Raw genomic sequence first — 9,095 nt, 5'->3', positions numbered from 1 at the left:
GTGCAATTTGGTTTTTGTTCATGAACTCTCTGCCTAGGGTAGAATGATTTTTAAAATAATGCTACTGTAATAACAATCTAGCTGTCTGCGAGAAGCAAATTACAAAAAAAACAAACAAACAAACAAACAAAAAAAACAGCAAAAAACTAGAAAACTGACTAAACATAGTTGTATTTAAGGTATTTTCTGTCTGCTCCTAAAAGCTGTAATGAAATTTTTCCACTGAACCTGGAAATCATATTGCCCTGATTGTTAAATTTTCAGACCTATATTTACTGGCTCAGAAGGAAACTTACAAAGTATCTTAAACATAGAGTTGCCAATAAAGAAATATACATGATCAGATATATGTTAAAGTATTAATAAATCTAAAGAAAAGTTGAATCAAGTAGGAGAGTGTGGATTAACCAAACACAGGAGTCAAGTTGCTTTTGTAAGTGTTGATAGTGATTTGTTCCTGTAAGGGCAGCCTTTACCCAGGTGCTGCCATGCCTGTGTGGCTGGGGATTCTGTGTTATCCATGCAGACTTGGGATATGCAAATTCCCACCAAACATGAGTGCAACAAGTTCCACATGTTTCTACCCACTCTTTCTGTAGAGCCTGGTATACCCACCATTTAGATAGCTACAAAATTTAGTCAAACCTTTAGTAACTCAGAAATAAAGTTTTAAATAGTATGTATGTTCTTCCTCGCAAACATGTATGGCTGTGTTTTCCACAGGATATCTTTCCAAAATTTAATTATAAAAGTAAGTTCTTATACAGTCAAGAAGTTATTCATTCTAATTTTGAGGCTCTTTAAGGATGAGTGTTTATTCCTTGTTATCTATCATAGGACCGGTGTCAAAGAGCACAAAGTCTCCCGCAAACATACAGTCAGACACATAAGTGGAAAATGGCATTAAATTAATTTTTTAAATGTATAAATTAATCATTCTAAATTATAATCCCTTTTAGTCTCATACAACCTTACAAAATAAATAAGTAAAATCTTAAGTTTTCCCAGGTGTTTTCTTTCTTGCTTTTCTAGGAAAGAACACAAATCTTACCATCTTTTGGATAAAGACCTGTTTAGAAAGGACGGGGGGCGTGCCAGGGATACAGTCAGCAGCACAACGCCTGCCTGGCCAGTACAAGGTTCTGAAGTTCTGGTACAAAAAATAAATGGCAAGCATTAGAAAGGATAGATTTTCTTTTCTCTTTTAAAATCTAAATTAATTTATATCCTGATTTAAATACCTCACTGAAACAGATCAGGACAATTTTACAGTTTCATTGTGAGAGTGAGATTCTTGGAATGGAATTATCTCACTGTCCCATAGGCTAAGGACCCCTCTTGCTTTTCTTGTGAAAAGCTGTGCCATGGAACCAGCTTTCTGGTGAAGGACCTAGTGGAAGAATATCCTGCCATCCTGCCAGCCAGACTCACCAGGGTCCTATCTCCCTATTTCCGACCGTCTACACCAAATCATAAAACTGCATTATAAAAACACTGAAATAGGAGACCAGTATGCCCTCACTATCACAGAGTTAGCACACAAGATATTCACCAGGTTTACAGTCAGGAAAACATTCAGGAACACAAGGAACTGTGGAATCCAGACACCTTCACTGAGGTTCATGCCCTTACTCCCAGGCTCAAGGTTATTTTCATTCTTTCTCTGTCTGTTTCTCTCTGCCTCTGTCTCTGTCTCTGTCTCTGTCTCTCTCTGTCTCTCTCATTATTTTTCTTTTCTTTCCTCAACTGCAGTACACACTCATTTGAAGGTAAGAACTAACTTACTTCTTCTTGTATCTAGACTGCCCAACACAATTGGTCAATAAACATTTGTTAAATTTTGCTCCTATGAAACTCTTAAATCTGAATCGAGGGAGCCGTCTGCAGCATGCTAAAATGAATTTTATAATATATTGCACATGGCATCAGATTACCAGCATACAGTGTGTGGGGGCAAAGATCAGGGAAGTTATTCTAATACTGGTCACAGATTCTGCTTATACCGGAACCTGTAAGGAATTTCAAACTTAAACAATTTCTTCCTTTGACATTAAGGTGATTTTCTGTGGGCATAATAAAATATAATTGATTTCTGTCTTTGTAATATTTTATTCACAGAAAATCATAATCAAAAACAACTCCTTAGGATGAGGAGGGGAAGACAAGGAAAGAAAAAGGAAAAATAAAAGAAATTGGAAGAAAAAATAGAAACAAAGCTTTTGTAAATGGGAAGGGTAGGAGCGGGTGAAGGATGGGGAAGGGAATGGGGAAAAATTAAGATATACTATGTACAGGTACAAATTCCCTATGATGAATGTGATCAATATGTATGACCAATATGTATTAATAAAAAATAAGATTAAAAAAACTATTAAAAAAAGAAACCCTGTCAAAAAAAAAGGAAAAAAATCAATTCCTTTGTGAAACTCCATGTCCTGATTTTTAAATTTACAACATATGCACAAAACTAAAATTCAAATCTGTATGGATCAAAGAATTCAGACATGGTTTAAGCATCTAAGAAATATAGTAATTGCTGTTTTCTTTATGGTCTCAACAGACAGGAATGTTTCTGAGAATATCCAGTGAAAGCACTGATGTCGTTTGCCAAAGAAGATCCTGGAACATCACTGTGAGGTATGGAATAAAGATTGGAAAAGAGATGCTCAGCAGGACACAGGGGAACAGAAAGCCAGAGGATAAGGACCAATATTAATTGCATCTTTCTTCCATTCTGTAAATACTTATAGAGTACCTACTCTGCTTCAGCTGCTGGGAAGCAGAAATGAAAGAAATAATTTGTCCCTACTCGGTAGGAAAGACACATCTGCTAATGTGCAAAAATTGCAATTGTGATGTCTAGGAGGAGGGAGAAGTACAAGGTGCTTTGTGAATTACTCTATCAAGGGCACCGAACTTAGTCAGGAATCATAGGGAACACTTGCCCGAGGAAGTGATTTTAAACTATGCCTGAAGAACGGCTCCGCTGGACAGTGAAGGGGGATAAGAGAGGATAGAGAAACATAGTGCTGGGAAATAAGCACAAGGAACGCACTACACAGCCAGGCTCCAAAAGCTTGCAAAAGCTTAGTGTGGTAGAGTGGCCGCCTCATGCATGAGTGATGGGAAACGTGGCCTGACGCTAGAGAGGCAAGCGGAAGTCAGACAATGGAGGGCCCTTGGAATTAAACCTGAGGAACTGGACACCACTCCAAGTTTTTTTTTTTTTTTTTTCCGGTACCGGGAATCGAACGCATGACCTCGAGCTTGCCAGGCAGGTGCTGTGTCGCTGAGCTAAATCCCCAGCCCCACCACTCCAAGTTTTACTGAGGGGCATGATACGGTCTTATATGCACTTTACAAGTTATTTTGGCTGCTGTGTAAAGGATGAAGTAGAATAAGACTAGAGCAGATGTAAAGAAAGTAGTTGCGAATCTCTTAATTTAGCCCAAAACAGATGCCAACTGGACATCTAGAGTAAGGGAGAGGGGCTATCAAAAGGGTCTCTGTCCTTCTGCCCAGTTTCGTACACAAAGGAAGGGCTACTGGTTAGAGGTGCAAGCTGAAAGAGAAGTCAGCTGGGGGTGGAGTCAAGAGCCCAGTGTGGGCAGTGGTCAGCGTGCGACGCGTTAACCACACAGGTGGCAGTTTCCATGGCATGACATTATGATTTATTGCTTGAAGTGGCAACAAAGATGATGAAGAATGACAAAAACTGGACCATGAAATAGAATATTTGTCCTTCCATGTGATGAAACAGTAATGAGGAGAGTATACCTGGCCAGGGTGAGATCTATTTGCTTGTAACAAATAACTGTCACATGAAAGGAAAAGGAACAAAGCTTAAAAATCATAGCAGCATATTGAAGAAGCAGCAGCATCTATATTAAAGCTCCTGCTGTTTGGCCTTGGCTAAGTGGAACATCATCACTGTGGAAAGAGAAAATGTCCAGGCCCATAAGTATCCTGGACAGTCTCAGGCCTTTGAAAGTCATTTACCTTAACTCTGATCCGACCTGACATTCTCCTATTATGTAAACCTCTTAGAATGTGCCTTTAGATTTAGTGGGTCTCTAGATACTCCAACACTAGCATCAGGCATGTTACAACATCTAGAACCTATAGAAGAGGTTTTTCTGCTTTCCTGTGGCCTCCCACTCGATGCTCCCTCCAATACAACTGCTAAATACATTAACTGGCAACTTTTTTCATATTGTGCGACTTTAAAAGTTCGTGTAACCCCTTGCAAAGTGGAACACATCATTCAGGGTAATTTGAGTCTGACTTCCTGGGCCATGGTTACTCAAAATTGCTTCAGAATAAACTATTTTCTTATTTCCTTTAAAGCAGAGTGATTATTTTACATCAACAGTGTGAAGCATAAACTAAAGCTACTTCCCACACAAGAACACTCTAGTGGGATTTGGTAATCAGTAAGAATACGGTACCTATAAGGACATGGAATATTATGCTAAGTAATAGGGGCAATACAGCCAAATATTTGGTAAAATTCCAGAACACCTCACTGGAAAGGACTAATTTAAGAGAAACCAACTAAAAGATAAGAGTCAGAATTCATCTATGTCTTAAGAAAGGGTGAAAAGAATAGATAAAAGAGTTTTGAAAAATATTTGTTACTGAGGTTAACATCATTCCCTCTGTTTTAATAATGTTTCAGATATTTTATAGATAATTTTACTATTAATTGCAACAACAGTACAACTTGTACTATTAATTGAAATTTTACTATTAATTCTGATAGAAGCTTGATCAAACTTGATCAAAATTTCTTTCACATTTTTTTTCGAGTATTGCACATTAAAATAGACGTTTAGCCTCAGTTGGCCAGCCTTGGAATCCTAGATATTTGGATTGTAAATACTACTATGGCAACTAGGAAGTTTCCATTCTGTTACCAACAACCCTTCTACCAGATTCTGAAGTGGTAACTGAAATGGTTTGATCTCACCGGCTAAAGGCAACAATAAAATTAAGATGAGAGGAAGTTTATGTGAAGGTGAACTAAGAGGCTACAGAACAGGATTGCGTCTGACCCTCCAACATACATGCTATGCAAGCCAATCTGAAGTCCTCACCATTAAAAGCTCCCTTTCAGACTGACAAGAAGAACACCAAGCTCCACGCCAGATAACTGATGATGCTGATTTGACCTTGCTTCTAACTGACTGAGTGGCTTTAGTGAAGTTTCTTTAACGTTTCAGAGACTCAGTGTAACAAAGAACTATATTAAGATGACCTCTATTTCTCTTACAAGCCAAATACCTCTTACTTTAGAGCACAAGAATTAGTCTATAGTGGAAACAATGGTAAAGAAGTAACTTCAAGCCAGGCATGGTGGTGCAATTGCAATCTTTTCTTTCCTGGCATGCTCAGTCTCCTTCCCATGTTCCATTTTTTCCCTAGAGCACTTTTCACCTTTTAATGTACAAAATTACTCATTAATTGTGTTTCCACATGTCTGCCAATCCCTACCAAAAAATGTAAGTTTCACAAGAGCAGAGATTTTTGCTGTGCTAAGTTACATGTCGTGTACCTGCCATAGCACATAATACCGAGTAGATGCTCTATATTGCTGAATGAATGAATTCCTCAAATATAAAAAGAAATTTCCTTAACTTAGCATTATAAAGTCAGAACATCTGAAACATATGAAACTATGTTTTAAATGAATATGTCCTTGAGATAACAGAAAACCTCTGAAAGAATAAATGAGTGAACATCAGCTTGTTTCTAAGACAGAGTTCATTTCAAGAGAGAGTTCATTTGAGGCTAAGTTCAAAGTTTATGAAAAAAAAAACTAACTTAAAAATTAAACAGACATGACCTTTTACTCTGCTAAGAGAGAAATCTTTTATGGTAATATTATTGTCATGTCAGGAATTTCTCAGTGCTGATATCTGAGGGCAAAAATTTAGCTGTACATAAAAAATTATGAAGCAGATATATACTATGATTGCACCATCCAAAATGACTTAAACATAAGAGGAATTTCTCTTCAGAAATAATCTTCAGGACCAATTTACTAATCATGAAAAAAATTGGCTCATTTTTATATCCATATTTCATTTTAAATTGAAATTCCTTTAAACTTTCAACCTTATATTAATCTGCATCTTCTTTCCTTATGGTAAATTTGGTTATTGGTTTATCAGTCTTGCTTATCTTTTCAATAAACCATCTCTTTATTGATTCTTTTTTTTTATTTTTTTCTGGTACTGGGAATCGAACTCACAACCTTCCGCTTGCCAGGCAGGAACTGTGCCGCTGAGCTAAATCCCCAGCCCTTCTTTATTGATTCTTTACATTTTTCTTTTAATCTCTATTTCATTAATCTCCACTGTGGTATTTACTATTTCTTTTCTTTGACTGAATTTAAGTTTGGTTTGTTCTTGTTTTTCTAGGATCTTGTGATATGTCATTAAGCTACTTATTTGGGATCATTGCTTTTTTGATGTAAGCTATAGACATTCCTCTTAGAAGTGCTTTCAGTATGCTTCACAGATTCCGATATGCTGTTTCCATTATTGGTTGATGCTAGGAATTTTTAAGCTTTCCTTTGACATCATCCATGATTCACTGATCTTCAAAATGTATTACTAATTTCCACATGTTTGTGTAGTTTGTATGGTTTCTCTCACTGTTGATTTCTAGCTTGACTCCATTGGGATCTAACAGAATGCATGAGATTATTTCATTTCTCTTTGTATTTAGAAGACATGTTTTTTGGACTAAAACATGGTCTATTTTAGAGAAAATTCCATGCTGAAAAGAGGTACATGCTTCTGTTGTGGGATGGAATACTCTGTAGATGCTTATTTAGTCCATTTATTCTATAGTGCAGTTGGGTGTTTCCTTGTTGATTTTTTGCCTAGTTTTGTAGGTTGGCAATTTTTATCTTTTAGGGTTTGAAATGGACATCCTCTCAAGCCCTTCTGGCCTTTACAATTTCCGCTAAGTCTGGTATTGTTCTGATGGGTGCCACCAACCCACACGGCTCTTGATGTTCCCAGGGAAAAATGGGCAGAGGATTTAGAAATAAAGACACGAGATGCAAGCTGAGGTCAGGTGGAGCTCTCTCTCTGAATGGGAAGAGAGGAACTGCCCAAGAACTATAAGTTTATTTATACACTCAGGAGGTTGATGCCTATTTCAGCCTCTCTGCCTAGCAACCTGTTTGCAAGCTGGAACAGTGTGTTTACAGGGCTCCAGGAGCTCTCAGTGTTTTCGGGATGGCTTTGTCTTAATCCCATGCGTGTGACTGGTTTCCAGCTTCAGCTTCAGTTTCCAAACTTCAGGGTTTGTCATTATAACTGACTTGGCATTTTTCTTTTACAACTTGTAGTATTCTTTCTTTGTCCTTCATTTTTAGCAGTTGTAGTACATGCATGGAGAGATTCTTTACTGTTCATGTCTACTTGGGGTTTTCAATAGCTCTAATACCTTGCTATTCATTTCATTCTCTATATTTGCAAATTTTTTCTGGTATAGTTGCAATGAGTAGATTTGTCTATACCATTAAGCTGTACTTCCTCCCCTTCCTTCAAATCAATGAGTCTTAAATTTTTTCTTTTAGAATTTTCCAAGAGTTGCTGGATAATGTTTCATTATTTCTCATTGTGGGACTTATGTGGGAACTACCCTTTACAGTTAAGACTGAGATATTCAGTAGATTGTAGAATATATTGTAATTTTGCTTGAGGTTGGGTAGAAAGCTGTGCTCACTATCGCATAATTTGGATCAAATCAGGTCCAAGGAAAATAAGGCAACTAGTCTGATAATAATATGTCCAGCATTTTCAATCACTGAAAAAAAGCACCATCCTAACCATTATGAAAACAAAGCAGCAGATAAAATGTGCATCCCCAGCCATCACGGCCTTAGACTATATCTGGTGCAGCAGAAATTCTACAGATGATCTACAGTCTCTCTTAAAACAGGATATAAAGTTTAAACCATGTGTCAACGGAGTTCACAAATGTTTAGCAGACATCTGGCTCTCACAAGTATTTGTGCCGTTGGCTGAACTGAAGGCCAGGTTCATGGATAAACACCTCAAGAAAGATAACTTCAGACAATTTAAATACTTTTCAGTAGCATAGAAAAAAGCAAAGTTCCCTCAGAGCCTAAAGTTTCCATATCACTTTATATTTACTCCACATTTTGCTGACTCAAACTGTGCATTCATTTACCTAACATATTTATTGAGCACATACCCTGTACCAGACACTGTTTCTAGGTGCTGTGAACAAAATAGCACGACATTTGAGTAAAGATCTGGAAAAAAAATGAAAAGCTGAGTTACTCTGTAGAGCTAATTTAAGGAAAGAGAGTTTCAGCTGAGGTAACAGTTAAGCGCCCAGGGCCTGAGGCTGGTATTCAGAGAACGGAAAGCAGGCTGGGGAGCCTGGAATGGAATGGGTGCCTCAAGAGTAATAGGGGTGAGGTCAGGGGCAAGTGGAGCTAGCTGGTGCAGGGACTCACATGCAAGGAAGGGCCTTGCGTTTCCCTCTGAATAGGAAGGAAGCTACAGGATAGAAATGGCTTGTTTTAGTCTGATGGAGTTCCTGGTAATGGGGCAGGGAAGCTGTTAGAGAACGGTGAGAGTGGAAGCCAAGTTATGAATTTACCGTAATATTTATGGTGACCACTGCTGAGAGAAGCAGCAGCAGAGGTGTGAAATGGTATTATATTTATTCATTTTCTTTACTTTTATGGATTTTGCTTTTTTATTGCTATTGAAAGTCAGTGATGTTTCTGTGTTCTACTCAAAATCATTGACGAAACATTTATGGATTAGTAAATGTAGCTACACATATGGGTGCTAAAGAACACCAAAAAGGAGGAAAATAGGTCAGAGAGGTTTTATTACTGATGTAGAGCCATTCTTGAGTGTTGTGGGTGTTTCAGGCACTGTATAAGAATTTAAATACACAAATCACTCACTCTTACAATAACACTATAGGTATCATTAACTGTTCTCTCTCTCTTTTTGTGGTCCGGGGGATTAAACCCAGGACCTCTGCATTGAGCTGTGATCTCCAGTTCATATATATATATATGTATATATATATAT

The sequence above is a fragment of the Chinchilla lanigera genome, unplaced genomic scaffold (assembly GCF_000276665.1).
Source record: "Chinchilla lanigera isolate Chin_1 unplaced genomic scaffold, ChiLan1.0 scaffold00031, whole genome shotgun sequence".
Classification (NCBI taxonomy): Eukaryota; Metazoa; Chordata; class Mammalia; order Rodentia; family Chinchillidae; genus Chinchilla; species Chinchilla lanigera.
Note: the sequence above shows the minus strand (reverse complement) of the source record.